Source organism: Macaca nemestrina, chromosome 12, assembly GCF_043159975.1.
Source record: "Macaca nemestrina isolate mMacNem1 chromosome 12, mMacNem.hap1, whole genome shotgun sequence".
Taxonomy (NCBI): Eukaryota; Metazoa; Chordata; class Mammalia; order Primates; family Cercopithecidae; genus Macaca; species Macaca nemestrina.
In genome coordinates, this window is record NC_092136.1 from 13,639,821 (window position 1) to 13,661,948 (window position 22,128).

Genomic DNA, 22,128 nt, shown 5'->3' on the forward strand with positions numbered 1-22,128 from the left:
GGCACAACATGCTCCATATACAATCTCCATTTCCTAAAGGGTGGCAAGACTGTGTCCTAAAAGAGAAGTAAACCTAAGCCTGGGAGGTTTAAATAACTCATAAAGTACTTGGAGGGTATTTTAGTCCAGTTCTTCTCTTCCCCAAATGCGGTGATATTGCTGAAGGAATCTGCCCCCAGTCACATGTCTAGCCTGTGGAAGAGGCAGGAATCTAATTCACATCTCTTGGCACTGAGGTCTGGGCTTGCTTCACGGCAAGAGTCTGCCATTTGGTCAACAACTTTTTATTTTTATTTATTTATTTATTTTGAGATGGAGTTTTGTTCTTGTTGCTCAGGCTAGAGTGCAATGGTGCAATCTCAGCTCATTGTAACCTCCACCTCCCAGGTTCAAGCAGTTCTCCTGCCTCAACCTCCCCAGTAGCTGGGACTACAGGTGCCCACCACCACGCCCAGCTAATTTTTGTATTTTTACTAGAGACAGGATTTCGTCATGTTTGTCAGGTTGGTCTCGAACTCCTGACCTCAGGTGATCCACCTGCCTCAGCCTCCCAAAGTGCTGGGATCACAGGCATGAGCCACTGTGCCCAGTGGCTCATCTTAATACCCACAACCAGCAACATCTTAATACCCACAACCAGCATTGTCTTTGCTTAAGAAAACTTCCATGATCCAGACCTTCCTCTGGGCCTATGACCTGCTTTGACCAAATTGTCAAAGAACCTTGGTCATTTGGGCTTCTCTCACACTTCTTCTGAGACCCTGAAAAGAAATTCGTGAGAAAATCAGTTAAATATCCAGTTTGTTTTTTCATTTGAAAAAAGGTTTTTCAGAGTTGTTTTGTGGATTAAGTCAAATAACATAAAAGTCCCCACGATTGAGCCTGACATACATGAACCATTAAGAAAAATCTGGTATTTCGGCTGGGCACGGTGGCTCACGCCTGTAATCCCAGCACCTTGGGAGGCCGAGGCGGGCAGGTCACAAAGTCAGGAGATCAAGACCATCCTGGCTAACACAGTGAAACCCGGTCTCTACTAAAAATACAAAAAAATCAGCTGGGTGTGGTGGCGGGCACCTGTAATCCCAGCTACTTGGGAGGCTGAGGCAGGAGAATGGTGTGAACCTGAGAGGTGGAGCTTGCAGTGAGCCGAGATCGCACCACTGTACTCCAGCCTGGGCAACAGAGCGAGACTCTGTCTCAAGAAAAAAAAAAAAAAAAAAAGAAAAGAAAAATCTGATATTTCTTGTCCAACACCTTCTCACATCCCCTTTAGAGAAAAGTGTATTTTAACTCTAGATTGATCTCTGATCTCTAAGTATAATCTATGTTTACTCTAAATTCATGCTCCTGTCCATTGAGAGGAATCTCCTCAGCCCTTTGCAAACAGTCCTGGTGCTCTAGACAGCCAAGTGATGCACAGTCCTAGTGCTTCCTTCAAGGATATGATCTCCCTGCCATCCCCACCCCAAGCAGTCCATGAAGCTAGTACAATGGAAATGCGTCTTATATGTCAGAAGACTCTGCCAGCCTTGGACAGACTAACTGTATTTTCTTTTTCTCTAGCAATGGAGATGATGGGCTGGGACTAGGGTACAAAGTCTGGTCATCCAGAGAGAGATTCCTTGGAGCAGCGTTCACAGACTCCCTTGATGTTTGACTTGGTTATTGGCTCCTCACGGAATATTCTCCCTGTTTCTTAGAATCTTGTATCATGCCAGTGGAATGAAAGTGAAAGGATTTTTCCCCCAACTTCAGCATTTTACAGGTGGGGAAACTAAAGGCCAGAGGTTTCTTAGGGAGTTAGTAGTGACTGGGCTGGTGGCTGATTCATGCAGTTTCTATCTCTCTACTATTTTAGTGTTTTCTTTATGCTTTGCGGTTCTTTAATACACAGGTAATGACTCTTTCTAGCAAGTACTCTCTGCTAAAATAACAGGAGGTTTCTGTCTTTTGCCTGATAACCTGAATTACAGAGAGGTTAAGTAACTTACCCTGTCACACACCCTAGAAATTAGTGAAGTCTAGATTTGAATCCAGGTAATCTTAATTCAGGGACTGTGCTCTTAACTGGTATATTATTACTTCCAGGAACTTGCTTTACTGGTCATCTGGACTTGAACAGTAAACCCCCAAACCTGGTGTGAGACCCTACCTTCCAAGTGAAATACAAACAAATGGTTATTTCCTGGTGCTTCTGATATCAGAGTAAAACAGTATTGCTGGGACTCACCATTCAGTGATGATGAATAGGGCAAAAGAATGCAATTACCTCGGATGGGGATGAAGCTGAGCATCTCTAGCTTTGTGTAACTGGAGGCTACACATGACAATGGGCGTGATGGGATGACTAAGCATGGGGGAGTCTCTTTCTACACCATCGTCAGCAGCTCTGCCAGGTTTCTGCCTCTCTTGGTCTCTGCCTCTGCTGATCTCGCCATGCACACAGCAGGCCTTGTGTGGTGCTTTACAGAAAATCTCCTTACTGAAGAGGTGTAGGGCACAACATTCCTTTAAAAAATTCCACATGAAAAATATTCCTCACTTTTCATTCAAATACCATAGTTTGAGTGCTTCTTCTGTGCCAGGCCGTGTTCTAGGTGCTTGGATTGCATCCATGAACAGAACAGACAAAACCACCTTCCTCTGTGGGATTTTGCTTTCTCCTAGAATGTTAAAATAGAACAGTGAGGAAGCATACTACATAGTCCTAGTAATAAGCCTAGCAACAAGGTGAATAGACCAATGAAACAGAACCGATGTTAAGAGTAGCATTTTATTTTATTTTATTTATTTATTTATTTATTTATTTATTTATTCATTTATTTATTTATTTGAGACAGAGTCTCTCTCTGTCGCCCAGGCTGGGGTGCAGTGGTGCGATCTCGGCTCACTGCAAGCTCCACCTCCCGGGTTCACGCCATTCTCCTGCCTCAGCCTCCTGCGTAGCTGGGACTACAGGCACCCGCCACCACAGCTGGCTAATTTTTTGTATTTTTAGTAGAGATGGAGTTTCACCATGTTAGCCAGGATGGTCTCGATCTCCTGACCTCGTGAACCGCCCGTCTCGGCCTCCCAAAGTGCTGGATTACAGGCATAAGCCACCAGGCCCAGCCAAGAATAGCATTTTAAATGGCTCTCATGAGGTGAATAAGCTTTAACATATTGAAATGAGGGGAGTTTTTCCTTATCCCCCTTGCAGGGCACATGATGGGGGTGTGACTCACTTCTTTGGTGCCCCACAGCTCCAACCCCTAAGGGAAGCATGCAGGCGGGCAGGTCGTGGGGAGCGTGGGCTCCGACTCCATGGCAGCACCTAGGGTTGAGTATTTACAGCTCCCAAAACCCAAACGGGTGTGTGTTACAATGTGCTCTTTCAGCTTAGCCATCCGCAGGCACCTTGTTTTAAACAGCTTAATTAGACCCTCTGTCTTTTTTTTTTTCTTTTTTTTTTTTTATACTTTAAGTTCTAGGGTACATGTGGATAACGTGCAGGTTTGTTACATATGTATACTTGTGCCATGTTGGTGTGCTGCACCATCAACTCGTCAGCACCCATCAACTCGTCATTTACATCAGGTATAACTCCCAATGCAATCCCTCCCCCCTCCCCTCTCCCCGTGATAGGCCCTGGTGTATGATGTTCCCCTTCCCAAGTCCAAGTGATCTCATTGTTCAGTTCCCACCTATGAGTGAGAACATACGGTGTTTGGTTTTCTGTTCTTGTGATAGTTTGCTGAGAATGATGGTTTCCAGCTGCATCCATGTCCCTACAAAGGACACAAACTCATCCTTTTTTATGGCTGCATAGTATTCCATGGTGTATATGTGCCACATTTTCTTAATCCAGTCTGTCACTGATTGACATTTGGGTTGATTCCAAGTCTTTGCTATTGTGAATAGTGCCGCAATAAACATATGTGTGCATGTTAGACCCTCTGTCTTATCGCACGGACAGAGGGCTTTCTGTGTCCCCAGGTTCTTGCCCTAGTGTACCAGAAAAATGAGATCATACGTGGGCTTGGAGAGTGAGTGCAAGGTTTTATTGAGTAGTGATAGTAGTTATCAACAGATGGATGGGGAGCCAGAAGGGGAATGGAGTGGGAAGATGTTATTCCCCTGGAGTAGGGCCACTCAGCAGCCTGGCTCTCCTCCAACCATCCTCAGCTGAATTTCCTTTGGCATCTGCTTTGTTCTGCCACCGATAGTCTGCCAGCATCTGTTGGTGTGTTCTTCTGCCAGTGTGTTCCTCTCGATGTCCAGCCGCTTGTGTGTTTATACCCACTGAGATATCAGGGTTTTTATAGGCACAGGAGGAGGGGCATGGCTAGCTTGGAAATGCAACATTTGGGCATGAAAACAGGAGTGCCTGACCTCACCTAGGTTCGTGGGCACAGGCCGAGGGTGGACCCTCGCCAGGGACCCCGCCCTTCTCAACTCAGTGCTTCCTCGCCCCTCTCCCATATCAATATGTTGATGGATTTATTTAAAAATTTGTTCTCTAGCCTAGTGTGAGAATCCTGAAACCATTCTGAATATCAATCTGAAGATACAAATGATAGACAGTTAATGCTTGTAAGGCCCATAGCTATGGAGGCATGGTTGACCCTAATCATGAATTTTGCACATTCATTCTCGAAAGCCCACCTGAAAATGGTGACAGTGGCACATGAGAGAAAAAAGGAGGAAAAGAACATAAAAAGGGCAAAGACAAAGAACCTATTATGTATTTAGGGGCTCAGAAAACAATACCTCAGAAGCAAAAGTTTTTGTCTGACTTTCTTGGACCCTCCTGTCTCTCAGTCCTTTCTTTCTTTGAGGCTAGCTGTAGAAACAAGAAGCTCTCCCCAACGTGGGTCATAGAAACCAGAAACCCCTCTTGCCAAAGTCAGCCATAAAACCTAAAAGTATTACTGTAACTCTCCTTCCACTCTATCTGTGTAAAACTGGTCATAAAGAAATCATCTGAGCTACCTTGTTTGACTGTAGGCCAAATAAGATGCCCATTCCAGAGATGGTCCTATCCTACAACCAAAAGGAAGGAATGCAGCACAGAGAGGCCAAGAAAAACCTAGACAGACCGGCCTTGCTGGGTTTCCCACTCACTCTCTTAGCATTCGATTATATCCAGTCATATTTCTACAGGGCTGTCCTTCCTTTGTTGAACCTAAAATACAAATGGACAATTTCTGCTGTATTTTTTGTGTCTTCATTCTGAAGGCCCTCGTGTCTATCCCCTTGGCCCCCACAATATTCTTTTTTTTTATTTATTTATTTATTTATTTATTTATTTATTTATTTGTTTTGAGACGGAATCTCACTGTGTCGCTAGGCTGGAGTGCAGTGGTACCATCTCGGCTCCTCGGCTCACTGCAACCTCTGCCTCTCAAGTTCAAGTGATTCTCCTGCTCCAGCCTCCTGAGTAGCTGGGACTACACAGGTGCATGCCACCAGGCCCACCTAATTTTTTTTTTTTGTATTTTTAGTAGAGACGGGGTTTCACCATGTTGGCCAGGATGGTCTCGATCTCTTGACCTCGTGATCCGCCTGCCTCAGCCTCCCAAGGTGCTGGGATTACAGGCGTGAGCCACCATGCCCGGCCCTTGGCCCCTGCAATATTCTTGTCATTCTTGTAAAGACTCTTGGAAGCTCCAATAAATTCGAATCCCATCTCTTAGCGATAGTCATTTAATTCCTCAAACATAGAAATATGTACAGGCAACTGTGATACTTTAGTCTGTAATAAACTTGGAGAGAGGTCAGATAACTGTCTTTTAAACTGGGGTTTAAAAGACACTGGGGTTTTGTGTAACCACAACATATGCCTTGCTAATCCTCTCTAGTACAGTTTCCCAAAGGTGTCTTTATCTCCAATTTAACATCCTGGCTATTGTACAGGTTTGCATTTTTGTCTATAAAGTTTGCTTCATCCTATGCCCTCGTTTGCACTACCCCTGATCTAAGCCTGTTAAAATTACAGTTATTTCTGTCTCCCAACAGTAGCTGATCTGCACTACTGCCCAGTAATTTCTCGAAATCAGAAGGACTTAATTCCACTTTCCTGATCCTCAGAAATTGATTATATTCTTCAAGTTCCCATCCTATTTTTGTCACATTTGTCCATAAGATAATCCCATTTGTAACTTCTCTAAGATCTAGGACTGATTGAATTTAACAAAACAATGTGTTCCCATAATTTGCCATAATTAGGAGAGCTAAGTGAATTTTATGCGTTCTCTTTCTTTTTTTTTTTAATTGAATACTATTAACACTTTCTGTTGAAAAGGGCTTAGTATAAAAGGGTTTCTTAAAACTGGCCTGGGACCAAGATGTGTTTGTCTCTTTTTTCTCCAGGTCACTCTTTATTTCCTTAGTGAAAATGTCATAGTTCCTTTTTTTGTTCACATTTTCCCCAAAAGTTTCTGGTGCCTGTTGTGATAAATCTTAGAAATATCTAGAAATCAAAGAAAGCTCCATTAAATCTAAGAGACTTCACAGTCATGTTATTTTCCCTCCCAAGGTAGACAAAAATGCATTTTCCCTTTGTTTATTCCACCAGGGGTAACTCAGAAAAAAAACCTGATTAAATTATAGATTCTATATCTTTAATTCTTTGTAGCTCTGCTCACTATCCATAGCATAGGACAGCTTCTTTTACTCACATATCTTTCTGGAAGGTATGTGAGTCATTCCTGTGACACTATGTGGATTCTCCATGTCAAGCAGGGTCTGTTTATTTTGAACTGGCAGTTCTGGAAGTGTGTACACATGACAAAGTCACACATCTGATTACCGTACATTATTGTATGTGCAGTGAAAAACTAGGAAGCCAATATTTAGTTAATGGCTAAAGAATCTACCTGGGCTAAAGCGACTACTAGAGACCTGGGTAGACACACAGAGATGAGCAGAACCCCCATGCCCACCCAAACCACATAAAATGCACAAATATATATGCAAACAAAACAATCCCCACAAACGAAACCCAACACAAATAATACTCTGCTGACAAAATTCTTGGGTGAATCATTATTTACACAGCTGTTAATTGTACAAGCTAGAAACTGAATTCGGTTCTCCATACTTTAAACTCATATTGTGCCAATCACAAAGGCTTCACAAAAACAAACTGAGATGTTCCTAGTCCTAGCAAAGGTAATATTTCCTAGGTAAACCTTTGGCTTCCCCGATAATTGGATTTGAAGATAATTGTCTACATCTGTGTTCCACTGATGTCCAGCATCACCATAAGACATATTGATACATTTACAGATTAAAGCATTGATAAGACCTTGAGAATGCAAGCTGATGAAATGCTCTCACCCTGGCCTTCATGAAATAGCTCATGTTTGCAATGCTAATACATATTCCATTATTAACTAATCTTGCTTCCCTGAGGTATTAATAGTTCTACTGAGTATTGACAATAAATGTAGAGAACGGGTACTATGGACCCCTGTAGGCAACGGAGCATATAAGAAACAATGTTGGTCTTGGACTTATAAACTCTGAGTCTGAATCATAACTGTGAGTCACTGTGGCTTTCTGTAGATTAATTTCATCACCCATTAAATACTAGAAATCAATAAAACCAGGAGATTTTTAAGGAATCCCAGCTATAACATTAAACAATGGTCCATTCTAAATGGTGAGGAAAGGTGACTGAGGTAATTAAGAGTGAAAACAATTTTAACCTCACTTTTAATATTAGAGTAACTTGAAGTTTATTTTCTCATTTGTACAAACTATATTCTTTCTAGAAATGCCTATATTAGTATATCAATTTGAGATGGCATTCCTTAATACCATTACTTCACCAGGTAAGCAGGCTTTTTCAAGAAGTCTAGGGAAGCTGTCCAGAGCTAACTAACAAGACCTACAATATTGTAACCGCTCAGTGGGTTCTCTCTGCCTGCTTCCTAGACAGAGTCGATTTATCAAGACAGGGGAATTACCATAGAGAGAGTTTAATTCATGCACAGCTGACTCTATGGGAGACTCTCTAGAGTTTTATTATTACTCAAATCAGTCTCCCCAAAGACTCAGGGATTGGGTTTTTTAAGGATAATTTGGTGGGTAAGGGGCCAGTGAATTGGGAGTGCTGATTGCTTGGGTCGAAGATAAAATCACAGGGAATCAAAGCTGCCCTCTTGTACTTAGTTTCTGAGTGGGGGCCGCAAGACCCAGATGAGCCAGTTTATTAATGTGGGTGGTACCAGCTGATCCATCAATTGCAGGGTCTGCAAAATATCTGAAGCACTGATCTTACGTTTTGAAATAGAGATGTGATCCCCAGGAGCGACTGGGGAGGGTGAGAACTTCACAGCCTCCAGCTATATGACTCCTAAACCATAATTTCTGATTGTGTGGCTAATTGCTTACTCCTACAAAGGCAGTCTAGACCCCAGGCAAGAAGGGGGCTTGTTTTGGGAGAAAGATATTGTCTTTGTTTCAAACTATAAATTAAGTTCTTCCCAAAGTTAGTTTGGCCTAGGCCCAGGAATAAACAAGGACGGCTTGGAGGTTAGAAGCAAGGTGAAGTTGGTTAGGTCAGATCTCTTTCACTGTATTCATGCTCTCAGCTATAACTTTGCAATGGCCATTTCAGTATCATCAGTGTTTTCAGATTCTCAGTTTTTTGTGCACAACTCTCCATAAGATGACCTTTGATCTCCATGGGACCTATATGGTAGCAAGTTGGATAATCCATTGTCAGCTTTCTATTTACTTTTTCTTTTTAAAAGAATAAGAACAAGAAGGCAAAGAAGGAGGGTGGTGGGAGGAGAGCAGTAGAAGGGAGAGGAAGGGCTATGCCTAAATAAGAAATTAGCCCATTCCCACAAATTCCAGCAAAATTCTTCTTAGGTCTCATTAGTGAGAACTATGTCACATTGCCATTTTTATATACAAAGAAAGCTGGGAAATATCATCTCTCAATTGTGCAGAGTCCCACTTCTGAATAAAGTAATCATTCTTTTATAAGAAAAATGGGGAGGTCAGATAATAAAAAGACAAATTATGATTATGTTGACTGGTTGTGTGTTTTCACACTGCTTTAAAGAAATACCTGAGACTGTGTAATTTATAAAGGAAAGAGGTTTAATTGACCCATAGTTCCACGTGGCTGGGGAAGCCTCAGGAAACTTACAACACAATCATGGTGGAAGGCAAAGAGGAAGCAAGGGCCTTCTTCACTGGCAGGAGACAGTGTGTGAGAACGCAGGAAAAACTACTGCTATAAAACCATCAGATTTTAAGAGAATTCACTCATGATCACAAGAACGCCATAGGGGAAACTATCCCCATAATCTAATCACCTCCCACCAGGTCTCTCCCTAAACACCTGGAGATTACAATTCAAGATGAGATTTGGCTGGGGACACCAAGCCTAATCATATCAACTATCAACATTGAATTTGCAAGATAGTTTCTATTGGAGTGTGTGCATTTATCTTGGTGAAAAGGATTCCTTGCATATTTCAGATAACCCAGTTATGAACTTGCTCAAAGATTTATCTGAAAATATTTGTTCCTAGAGCTCCCAAGCTTGTGGCAGGCTGCTCCCAAGATGGCAGCAAGCCTTTAGTTCTCTGACCTGGGGTTCTTGGCCTCACGGATTCCAAGGAATGGAACCTTGGGCCATGCGGTGAGTGTTACAGCTCTGTTAGAAGCTGTGGGTCACGGAAGAGAACCATAGAACCCAGCGACTAGTGTTCAGCTCGATTAGGACGAACCTGGGCACTTAGCTGTGCAGGAACAGTAGTGAGCCTTTAGCCCAATGGAGAGCGGCAATGGGTGTCTCGCTGGATCAGAGGCGCAGCGGACACCCTGCTGGATCTGGAGGGGTGGAAGTCAGCGGCGGGCCTGCCGTGGTGGCAAACAGCAGTGGTGGATGGCGAGCAATAGCTCAGCTCAAGCCAGAACAAACACAGACCAGAAGAGTGTGCAGTTACAAGATTTAACAGAGTGAAAACAGAGCTCCCATACAGTGGGAGGGGACCCAAAGGGGTTTGCCGCTCCCTGCTTGAATGCCTGGGTTTATATCCCAATCATTGTCCCTCCCCCTGTGCTCTCAGGCAATGTATGATTTGACTATTTCTTTACCTCCTGCTTTTAGTCTAATTTGTAGTTTAGTGAGCCCTCTTTACTACCTGATTGGTCGGGTGTGAGCTGAGTTACAAGCCCTGTGTTTAAAGGTAGGTGCAGTCACCTTCCCCAGCTAGGCTTAGGAATTCTTAGTTGGTCTAGGAAATCCAGCTAGTCCTGTCTCTCAAAATGATACCTTTATGACTTGAACAAATTTCTTCCTAAGTATTTTCAAAACCAGATGGTAGCAGAGAATGGGAATGAAACAATTTTACCATCTTTTTGCTGATATTACTAAAACACATTTGGAAACATTTTATTTTTCATTTTTACACATACACACACTCCTATATCATATAAAATTTTAGTGGCATTTAGAAAACAAAATTTATCGATCAGGTTTTTTCTTTAATTTTTGGTTAGCAACTAATTTTGAGTATAAAAGGAAACTATGTTTAGGAAACAAATCACAACTGAATGTTTTATCTCACTGCAGGTGATTCAATTGACTGAAAGTGGTAAGTGATTATAAACAACAGGACCTGTTTGAAACAGCTCACTTTTCCCAGCCTGAAGACTGAAGACTGCTGAACCTCGGTCTTCAATTTGCATAACTATTATGAAACCTCTTTCTATTCAGTTTGAAAAAACCCCTGAATTTCCCCCACTTGGTGAATACTTAATGAATTTCCCCACAGGGCTCTTTCCTTACTGGGCATGTATACAAACGCATAAACTTGGCTTTTCATTTATATTTTATTTATAAGCTCTAGTGATCTTTAATTTGTTCTTTAACACAAGTGTAAGATATTGTCGGAAAATGGGATTCAGATTTTACCAACCTCTGACCCAATAACACATGTGATTTGAGATTCTTTTTAATTGATACATGATATTCGTACATATTTATGGGGTATATATAATATTTTGTTACGTGCATAGAATGTGTAATGATCAAGTCAGGGTATTTAGATTATTAATGTTGGTTAAAATTTTAAAAATTATTTTATTGATATAAAATACCTTCAAGTGGTGTTCAAATAAAATCTTTTCATCACTGAACCTAGTATGAAACCGCCTTTGCAAAATTATGACTGAGACAGTGAAAGACATTTAACTTAACGGATTCCATTTAGCTTCTAACCTTCAAGCTGTCCTTGTTCATTCCTGGGAGTAGGCCGAACTAACTTTGGGAGAAACTTAGTTTATAGTTTACAGTTTAAACAAAAACAGTAACAGCCTTTTCCCAAAGCAGAACTCTTTCTTGCCTGGGGACTAGATTGCCTTTGTAGGACTAACATTAGACACAAAATTAGAAATTATGGTTTAGGAGTCATGCAGCTGGAGGCTACAAGATTCTGACCCTCCCCAAACTGCTCCTAAGAGCAGTGCTTGAGATAGTTTGCAGACCCTGACGGATTAGCTGGCACCACCCAGATCAATAAACTGGCTCATCTGATCTTGTGGCCCCCACCTAGGAACTGACTCAGCACAAAAAAATCAGCTTCAGGGCAGGTGAGGTGGCTCACATTTATAATCCCAGCACTTTGGCAGGCTGAGGTGGGTAGATCACCTGAGGTCAGGAGTTCGAGACCAGCCTGGTGATTCTGCCTCAGGCTTCTGAGTAGCTGGAATTACAGGCACTCACCACCATGTTCAGCTAATTTTTGTATTTTTAGTAGAGACAGGGTTTCACCATGTTGGCTAGAATGGTCATGAACTCCTGACCTCAGGTGACCCGTCCGCCTCGGCCTCCCAAAGTGCTGGGATTACAGGCATGAGTCACCGTGCCCGGCCCCACAACTGTTCTTAGTTAGCATCCTCCCTAGGGCTAGCTCTCCCCTGTTTCTTGTTTGAAATCTCAGGTGTTACTACTGTCAGCTAATAAAGAGTTCCTCGGTCACTTTGGTAATTCAAATACAGATTTATGCAAAAATCAAAATCCAACTGTCATTCATATTAAAATTTCTTCTTTCCCTCAGTTTGGCCTGCTTTAGACAGGGCATCTGACATGTAAAGTGGGGGCCAGTGCTATTTCTTCTCTAACTCCTCCCTCTAAGGATTGCTAAGAGGGATTCCTGATCCTCACAGAGTCAGGGGCACGAATGAGGAGAGAGGAACAGAAAAAGTCTTTCTCAATTGGCTCTTTCTCAACCCCACGTCAGTGCTATGCAGAATGGTGGGTGTTGAATACATCTGCGTTGCGATCACTGAGATTCCTTGGCTGGGCTTCCCCTTGAGGAAAGAAAAAGACCCTCTCACATTGTTTTATATTGTTTTATACTCAGCACCTGTTTTAAGAAAAAAAACAAGGAAGTAAAACCACAGACGGGCAGCCCGGCGCCAGGCCCGAAACCTGGCCTGGGTCTGCCTGGCCTAAACCCAATAGTTTAAAATCAACTCATAATTTAGAAACCGATGTTATTCATAGATTCCAGACATTGTATAGAAGAACACTGTGAAACTCCCTGCTCTGTTCTGTTTCTCCGTATCAGTGCATGAAACCCCTGTCACCTACCCCCTACATTGCCCAATCAGTCACGACCCTTTCATGTGAAATCTTTAGTGTTGGGAGCCCTTAAAAGGGACAGAAATTGTGTACTCAGGGAGCTCGGATTTTGAGACTGTAGCTTGCTGATGCTCCCAGCTGAATAAAACCCTTCCTTCTACAACTTGGTGTCTGAGAGGTTTTGTCTGCGGTCCGTCCTGCTACATTTATTGGTTCCCTGACCGGAAGCGAGGTAACTGATGGACAGCTGAGGCAGCCCCTTAGGCGGCCTAGGCCTGCCCTGTGGAACATCCCTGCAGGGGAACTCCGGCCAGCCTGAGTGTCTGCAATCCAAAGAGCGATCCCGGGTAGGCAGTTGTCCCGGTGGAACGCCTCACCGGAGCAGCACGTAGCAGGCCGCGTGGAGGATTAACACAATGGCTGAACACCAGGAAGGAACTGGCACTTGGAGTCCGGACATCTGAAACTTGGTAAGACTAGTCTTTGGAACTTGCCCCACTCCATTTGAGTGGAAGCGTGGCCTGATCACCCACGGTGTGCCTGTATCGGCACTTTTGTTGTGGTTTTGACTTGACTTGAATTGCTGGATAGTTTGGTTTTGGTTTTGACTTGGCTTAAGTTTCTTGATACTCGGATTTTGAATTTCGTGGTATTCTGATTTTGGTTTGGTATAAATGATAAAACTGTGGGTGTGTGCCCTCTTTACCTTTTCTTTGTTTTGTGGTGAGTGTGGTGTTTTGTCTTGAAAAAACATGGGTCAGGCGCAAAGTAAGCCCACCCCATTGGGAATTATGTTAAAGAATTTCAAGAAAGGATTCAGTGGAGACTATGGAGTCACTAGGACTCCAGGAAAACTTAGAACTTTGTGTGAAATAGACGGGCCAGCATTAGATGTAGCTTGGCCATCAAAAGTAAGCTTAGACAGGTCTTTAGTTTCAAAGGTATGGCACAAAGTAACTCGCAAGCCAGGACACCCAGATTAATTTGCATAGATAGATTCTTGGTTACAGCTAGTTTTCGATCCCCCATAGTGGTTAAGGGGACAGGAGCAGCAGTACTAATAGCAAAGGGACAGTTAGTTAAGGAAGGTTCTTGCTCCACCAAACAAGGGAAGCCAGCACCTAAAGTCCTGTCTGACCCAGAGCCCAAGGACTCATGGCAGGGGATGGCACCAACAGTGCCCCCCCTTTATCAAGCGGGGAGGCCCTCTTCTCCTGAGCCCACAGCCCCTAGACCACCCAGAGTAGACAAGAAAGAGAAACTGCAGGAAAAACTCCTCCCTTGGTGGCCTGCTTACGGCCCAAGACTGGAATCCAAATGCCCCTGAGAGCAGCCATATACTGGGATAAATGAGGACGGACACATGGTGGAAAGGCGTGCCTTTGTGTATCACCGTTTCACCTCGGCTGACCTCCTCAATTGGAAAAATAACGCTCCATCTTACACTGAAAAGCCTCAAGCTCTAATAGACTTGCTCCAAACAATTATCCAGACTCATAATCCCACTTGGGCTGATTGCCACCTACTCATGTACCTCTTTAACACAGACGAAAGGCGAAGGGTGCTGCAGGCAGCAACTAAATGGCTAGAGGAGCACATCCCAGCCATTACCAAAATCTCCAGGAATACATAAGAATTCAGCTGCCAGGAACGGATCCTCAATGGGACCCAAATGAGGGACCAGATATGGAGAGGCTAAGACAGTACCAAGAGGCATTAATTGAAGAGTTAAAAAAGGGGGCTCAAAAGGCCATCAATGTAAATAAAGTTTCTGAAGTCATCCAAGGAAAGGAGGAAAGCCCAGCCCAGTTCTATAAAAGACTGTGTGAGGCCTATCGTATGTACACTCCTTTTGATCTGGATAGACCTGAAAATCAGCGTATGATTAATATGGCCTTAATTAGTCAGAGCTCGGAAGATACCCGGAGAAAATTGCGAAAACAGGTTGATTTGCAGGAATGAATACCTCGCAGTTGCTGGAGATAGCTAATCAAGTATTTGTAAATAGAGATGCAACAAGCCACGGAGAAAGCCGTAAGGAGGGCGAACGCCAGGCCAGGTGAAATGCTGATTTGCTGACTGCAGCAATTAGAGGAATCCCCCTGAAAGGGTAGGGAAAGGGGGGTTCCGGGAGGAACGCCTGGTCCAATCACTCACGTCTGCAGCGTAACCAATGTGCCTACTGTAAAGAAATAGGGCATTGGAAAGATAAATGTCCCCAACTAAAGGAGAAGCAGGGTGATGCAGAGCAAAAGACCTCAGACAAAGATGAAGGGACTTTATTCAATCTAGCTGAAGGACTGCTAGACTGAAGGGGACCAGGCTCAAATGCCCCCAAGGAGCCCATGGTCAGGATGACAATAGGGGGCAAGGACATTAAGGTTTTGGTCGATAACAGAGCCGAACACTCAGTGGTAACCACAGTGGTGGCCCCCTTATCTGAAAAGACCATTGATATAATTGGAGCAACAGGAGTCTCCGCCAAGCAGGCTTTCTGCCTACCGCGGACCTGCCTGGTGGGAGGACATAAAGTGACTCATCAATTTCTGTATATGCCTGACTGCCCCTTGCCTTTGTTGGGAAAAGACTTGCTTAGCAAGCTGAGAGCCACCATTTCCTTTACAAAACAGGGCTCTTTACAGCTGAAGTTACTGGAAACAGGAGTCATCATGGCCCTTACAGTCCCCCGGGAAGAAAAATGGAGACTTTTTCTAACCGAGCCAGGTCAGGAAATAAAACTGGCTCTAGCTAAGCGATGGCCCCGAGTATGGGCAGAGGACAATCCTCCGGGGCTGGCAATCAATCAAGCCCCCGTACTCATAGAAGTTAAGCCTGGGGCCCAGCCAATCAGACAAAAGCAGTACCCAGTTCCCAGGGAAGCCCTTAAAGGAATACAGACTTACCTTAGACTCTTAAAAGCCTTTGGAATTATAGTTCCTTGCCAGTCTCCATGGAACACCCCCCTCCTACCTGTCCCTAAACCAGGGACCAAACACTATTGACCCGTACAGGACTTACGCTTGGTAAACCAAGTTACAGTGACTCTGCACCCAACAGTTCCTAACCCTTACACACTGTTAGGATTGCTGCCGGCTGATGACGGCTGGTTTACTTGCCTGGACTTGAAAGATGCCTTCTTTAGCATCAGGCCAGCTCCCGAGAATCAAAAACTGTTTGCCTTTCAGTGGGAAGATCTGGGGTCAGGTATCACCACTCAGTACACTTGGTCTCGGCTTCCCCAAGGGTTCAAAAATTCCCCCACCATCTTCAGGGAGGTGTTGGCTCAAGACCTCCAGAAGTTCCCTGCTAAAGACCTAGGCTGCATCCTGCTCCAGTACATGGACGACCTTCTGCTAGGACACTCCACAGCAGTCGGGAGTGCAGAAGGGACGGATGCCCTGCTTCGGCACCTGGAGGACTGTGGGTATAAGGTGTCCAAGAAGAAAGCTCAGATCTGCAGACAGCAGGTACGCTACCTGGGATTCACTATTCCAAAAGGGGAGTGCAGCCTAGGGTCAAAAAGAAAGCAGGTCATCTGGAGCCTACCAGAACCTAAAACCAGAAGGCAAGTAAAGGAATTTTTAGGAGCTGTGGGGTTTTGCAGAATATGGATTCCAAACTTTGCGGTGCTAGCCAAACCGTTGTACGGGGTTACAAAGGGCGGCGACCAAGAGCCCTTTGAATGGCGGCCTGTACAACAGCAAGCCTTTTGTAAGTTAAAAGAAAAACTTATGTCAGCCCCAGCTCTAGGACTACCAGATTTGACAAAGCCCTTCACGCTCTATGTGTCAGAAAGAGAAAAAATGGCAATAAGAGTTTTAACTGAAACTGTGGAGCCCCGGCCAAGACCAGTGGCCTCTCAAAACAACTAGATGGGGTTTCTAAAGGCTGGCCTCCGTGTCTAAGAGCCTGGGCGGCAACGGCCCTATTAGCACAAGAAGCAGATAAGCTAACGCTTGGACAAAACCTAAACATAAAAACCCCCCATGCGGTGGTAACTCTGATGAACCAAAGGACACCATTGGCTAACAAATGCCAGATTAACTAAGTACCAAGGCTTGTTATGTGAAAACCCCTACATAACCATTGATGTCTGTAACACTTTAAATCCTGCCACCTTCCTCCCAGTGTTCGACAGCCCTGTTGAACATAACTGTGTAGAGGTGTTGGACTCTGTCTATTCTAGCAGACCCGATCTTTGAGACCAGCCATGGGCATCGGTAGACTGGGAGTTACATGTGGACAGGAGCAGCTTCATCAACTCGGGAGGAGAAAGGTGTGCAGGACGTGCGGTGGTAACCTTGGATGATGCTGAAGCTGAGCCATTGCCTCAGGGCACTTCGGCCCCAAAAGCAGAACTCATTGCTCTAACTCAGGCTCCGTGAAGGTGACCGTGTGTGGATCAAGGACTGGAACATGGCTCCATTGCGGCCACGGTGGAAGGGACCCCAGACTGTTATCCTGATCACTCCCACAGCTGTAAAGGTAGAAGGAATCCCAGCCTGGATTCACCACAGCCACATGAAGCCTGTGGCTGCTGAGACCTGGGAGGCCAAACCAATCCTGGACAATCCCTGCAAAGTGACCCTGAGGAAAATGACAAGCCCTGCTTCAGTCACACCCGGAAGCTGACTGGTCTACACATGGCCAAAGCATGAGGAAAATCATCGTGGGACTTATTTTCCTTATAACACAGACCTGTGTGGTAAAAGCTCCCACTGCTTCTTCCCACACAGAGGACTATATTCAGTGCACATCTCAGGTGACTGAGGTAGGACAAGTTAAGACAATCTTTTTATTTTACAGTTATTATGAATGCCTAGGAACTCCAAAGGGAACCTGTTTGTATAATAACACCCAGTACAAAGTATGTAATCCAGGAAGTGACCAGCCCGATGTGTGCTATGACCCCTCTGAACCTTCCATGATCACAGTCTTTGAAGTAAGACTAAGGACTGGTCCTTTCCTAAGGGACACAAGTAAAGTAATAGCTGGAACAGAAGAAAGAGGGGGTCCCCCAAAATGTAACCTTAACATTTGATGCCTGTGCCACTATTAATAGTAAGCAGCATGGGATAGGATGCCGTTCTCTAGATTGAGAAAAAAGTTACACAGCCGAAAACAGGTATATCTGTCAAGAGTCATATTTATGTGAGATGTGTCAATACTGGTCTTGGGTCATTTGGGCTACTTGGAAAGAAGATAAAAAAGATCCTGTTTGGCTCCAAAAAGGAAAATCCAGCCCCTCCTGCACGAGTGGGAACTGCAACCCTTTAGAATTGGTCATCACAAACCCCTCAGACCCAAAATGGAATAAAGGAAAATACGTAACATTAGGCATTGATAGAAAAGGACTAGATCCTAGCGTAAGCCTCCTAATAAAAGGAGAGGTTCAAAGACACTCTCCAGAACCAGAATTTCAGACTTTCTATGATGAACTAAATGTGCCAGTACCTGAGATTCCTGGAAAAACTAGAAATTTGTTTTTGCAATTAGCTGAACATGTAGCCCAGTTTCTAAAAGTCACTTCATGTTATGTTTGTGGAGGAACTGTAACAGGAGATCACTGGCCATGGGAAGCCCGAGAGTTAGTTCCTACAGACCCAGTTCCTGATGAATTCCTGGCCCAAAAGAACCACCCTGACACTTTTTGGGTTCTAAAAGCCTCAATTATTGGACAGTATTGCATAGCTAGAGAAGGAAAGGGATCCACTCATCCTGTAGGGCGGCTTAGTTGTCTTGGGCAAAAGCTGTATAATGGTACCGCAAAAACAGTTACATGGTAGAGTTCCAATTACACAGAAAGAAATCCATTCAGTAAACTTCCAAAGTTGCAGACTGTTTGGGTCCACCCAGAATTCCACCGGGACTGGACGGCCCCACCGGGTTATACTGGATATGTGGACATAGAGCCTATGCTAAGCTGCCTGATCAGTGGACAGGTAGCTGTGTAATTGGCACCATTAAGCCATCTTTCTTCTTACTGCCCATAAAAACAAGTGAACTTCTGGGCTTCCCTGACTATGCTTCCCGCGAAAAACGAAGCATAGCCATAGGTAATTGGAGAGATAATGAATGGCCACCTGAAAAAATTATACAATACTATGGACCCGCCACTTGGGCAGAAGATGGCTCGTGGGGATATTGGACCCCCATCTACATGCTCAACCAGATCATACGGTTATAAGCTGTTTTAGAAATTATTACTAATAAAACCGGTCAAGCCTTGACCGTTCTTGCCCGGCAAGAGACTCTGATGAGAAATGCTATCTATCAAAATAGACTAGCTCTTGACTACTTGCTAGTGGCTGAAGGAGGAATTTGTGGAAAATTCAGCCTTACTAATTATTGTCTACATGTAGATGATCAGGGGCAAGTAGTTGAGGATATAGTTAAAGATACAACAAAACTGGCACATGTACCCGTGCAAGTGTGGCGCGGATTTAATACGGGAGCCATGTTTGGAAATTGGTTCCCAGCAATAGGAGGATTTAAAACTCTTATAATAGGAGTAATAATAGTAATAGGAACCTGCTTACTGCTCCCTTGTCTGATACCTGTACTTCTCCAAATGATAAAAAGCTTTGTCGCTACCTTAGTTCACCAAAATGCTTCAGCACAAGCATATTATTTAAATCACTATCAATCTATTGCACAGGAAAACATAGATAATGAAAATGAAAGTGAGAGCTCCCACTAATAAAATGAGTGAAAGTCTCAAAGGGGGGAAATGAGAATAGAAAAAGACCCTCTCACATTGTTTTATATTGTTTTATACTCAGTACCTGTTTTAAGAAAAAAACAAGGAAGTAAAACCAAAGACAGGCAGCCCAGCACCAGGCCCGACACCTGGCCTGGGTCTGCCTGGCCTAAACCCAGTAGTTAAAAATCAACTCATAACTTAGAAACTGATGTTATTCATAGATTCCAGACATTGTATAGAAGAACGCTGTGCAACTCCCTGCCCTGTTCTGTTTCTGTCTATCAGTGCATGAAGCCCCTGTCACATACCCCCTAGATTGCTCAAACAGTCACGACCCTTTCATGTGAAATCTTTAGTGTTGGGAGCCCTTAAAAGGGACAGAAATTGTGCACTCGGGGAGCTCGGATTTTGAGACGGTAGCTTGCCGACGTTCCCAGCTGAATAAAGCCCTTCCTTCTACAACTTGGTGTCTGAGAGGTTTTGTCTGCGGCCCGTCCTGCTCCACCCTCAGTATCCTCATGGATTTAGCTGACGGCTGACGATTCATCCTGTGTCCTGCCCCTGGATGTCCATCGGAAAATCTCCAGCCTCATTCTCTTCAAGATCTCCTTGCTCCCTCCTGGTTTCTTTTCAGAGCCAGCTCTAAGACCACCAGGCAGAATCTCTTTCACCCGACCTACAGGGGGAAGTGCAGACCACCCCCACGCAACATACTCCTCTTGCTTAATTGTGCAACCATGAGAGCTACTCTTGGGTGACTGGATGATTCCTGCCTCCTGGTCTTCATGCCCTTTTGTGGTTATTTCCCTGTAAATATAGGCAGGATCTGTGACTTGCTTTGAATAACCAGAATCCTGCAAAGGTGACAGGATGTATGTGATTTGGGGTATGTGATTACATGATCATGTAACAGAAGACCACAAACTGTGTCTTACTGGTGTCTCATTCTCACCATTGCTGTCCTTGAGAAACCAATCTGTCATGTTGCAGTCTTGATACTGTAAGAGAGTGTAGGCAGCCCTTTGGAATTGAGAGCGGTCTCTGGTCAATATCCTGCAAAGACCTCCAGCCAACACCTGGCAAGAAATGAGACCATTTATCCTGCAAGTGCAAGGAACTGAATTCTGGCGACAATATTGTAAGCTTGGAAGTGGATCCTTCTCTAGTCAAACCTCAGTTGAGACCTCACCCCTGCCAATACCTTAATTGGAACCTGGTGAGATCCTGAAGCAAAGAACACAGTTAAGTCATGCCCAGAGTCCTGACCTGTGAGATAACAGGTGTGCTGTATTAAATCTCTACGTTTGGGTGATTTGTTATTTAGCAATAGATAAAAACACTGGCCATGGCGTAGACAGGCCTAGTCTTAGCATTTTTTGGTTTCTCCTGGTGTGTTGGACTCAAGTTTCTCATTTTCCCTAAACTGCAGAGGATCTGCATCATGATCCCCATGTGGTCCCATTCCAGCCTCTCTGAGCTGGAGATGAGGGGGAGGTTCCTCCTTCCTTTTCCTATAGTGACAGGACAGAGGAAACCACACAAAACATCTACAATGTCCTTCTAATGAAATTCTCCAGTACAGTTTCCAAATGACATTCTGTTTCTAATGAAATCCTCTTCCTTCAGTCTTACTCAATTTCTTACTCTTTTACTCAATCTTTAAAGTTTTATAATCTGGTTGAGAAAACCATGTTTGGCTCTTTTGTCTTAATTTCTACTCAGGTGAATGGGGTTATGTGTAAACTGGCAGCGATTGTCATCTCCCTGGCAAAACAAGAACGTGGTGGTGGGCGTGTTCTCTTCAGGTGCCGGCAATGAGAAGAAGCATGGTCCGTAGAAAATGTTACAACAATAACAAACTGCCATATGCTTTTTAGCATCCATTTGTAAACAATTCTAAACAGTATTGGTAACAGAATACTGCTCTCAGGAACAACAACAACAAAAAAAGATCTAAATTCTGCCTGAATAATTACCTGCTCCAGGGGCAGACTCCTCCTTCTGCCCTGCCCTCGGCACAATTCTGTGTCATCTCTTGTCTTTGGGCCGCAGATGAAACTGAACAGAACGCCTCTCCTGCCTATGCCCTGTTACATATCTAGAGGGACAATTTAGCCTCTAACTTCACACTGCCACATAGAGCTGAATTAGATAGAAAAGGTAGTTCCTCAGGACACTTTGCTGCTATCTGCTGGGCAGTTGTGAAAAGTACACAAAAAGTAGTTAGAGCCTCAGATTTGCATAACTTTCCACCAGCACACTCTTGTGTGAGGGTGTTTTGTGTGTGGGTGTGTTTGTGTAAATGCATGCACCCCCAACTATAAGAAAACATATGGACCATTTAGCACTATTGAAGATATGAAGAATTGAGATGCATAATTCCCTCCACATCTTACCTTTTCCTTTGGTCTAGCAAGAGTGGTACGAGAAAGTCACTGGAGTGGTCTTGAGGATTCTAGGTGTGCCTGTGGGCAAGTGTTGGAGGAAGTGAGCAGGATGTCCGGCTATGGAAGGGTAGTCTAGCTCTATCATCTAGGAAAGCAAGGCAGGGAACGATGGAAGAAAGGAAGCTCATAAGTCTTGATGAGATTACACTGTCAGACATTGTTCTAAGTGCTGGATGTATATATTTTCTCATCCTGTCACCGGGTACTATTATGTTTCACTATCTCCATTCTGAAAACAGAGAGGAAGACCCCAAAACATTAAGGAAGTTGCTCTAGATAATTTTTTTGTGTGTTTGAAGAAGTAAATAGGCTTCTGGGCAGAGTACTCATACGTCTGGTCTGCTGGGTTGGATATCAGTGACCTTTCTGAGCCTAGGTTGACC

At 44.1% G+C, this 22,128-nt stretch overlaps 1 protein-coding gene across 5 annotated transcripts in view; it reads left to right on the plus strand.

Annotated features, from left to right (window-relative positions):
* LOC105464631 (membrane-spanning 4-domains subfamily A member 4A-like) overlaps window positions 1-22,128 on the plus strand; it is a 356,637-nt gene that overhangs the window by 204,307 nt on the left and 130,202 nt on the right. The gene's annotated exons all lie outside the window — the stretch shown is intronic.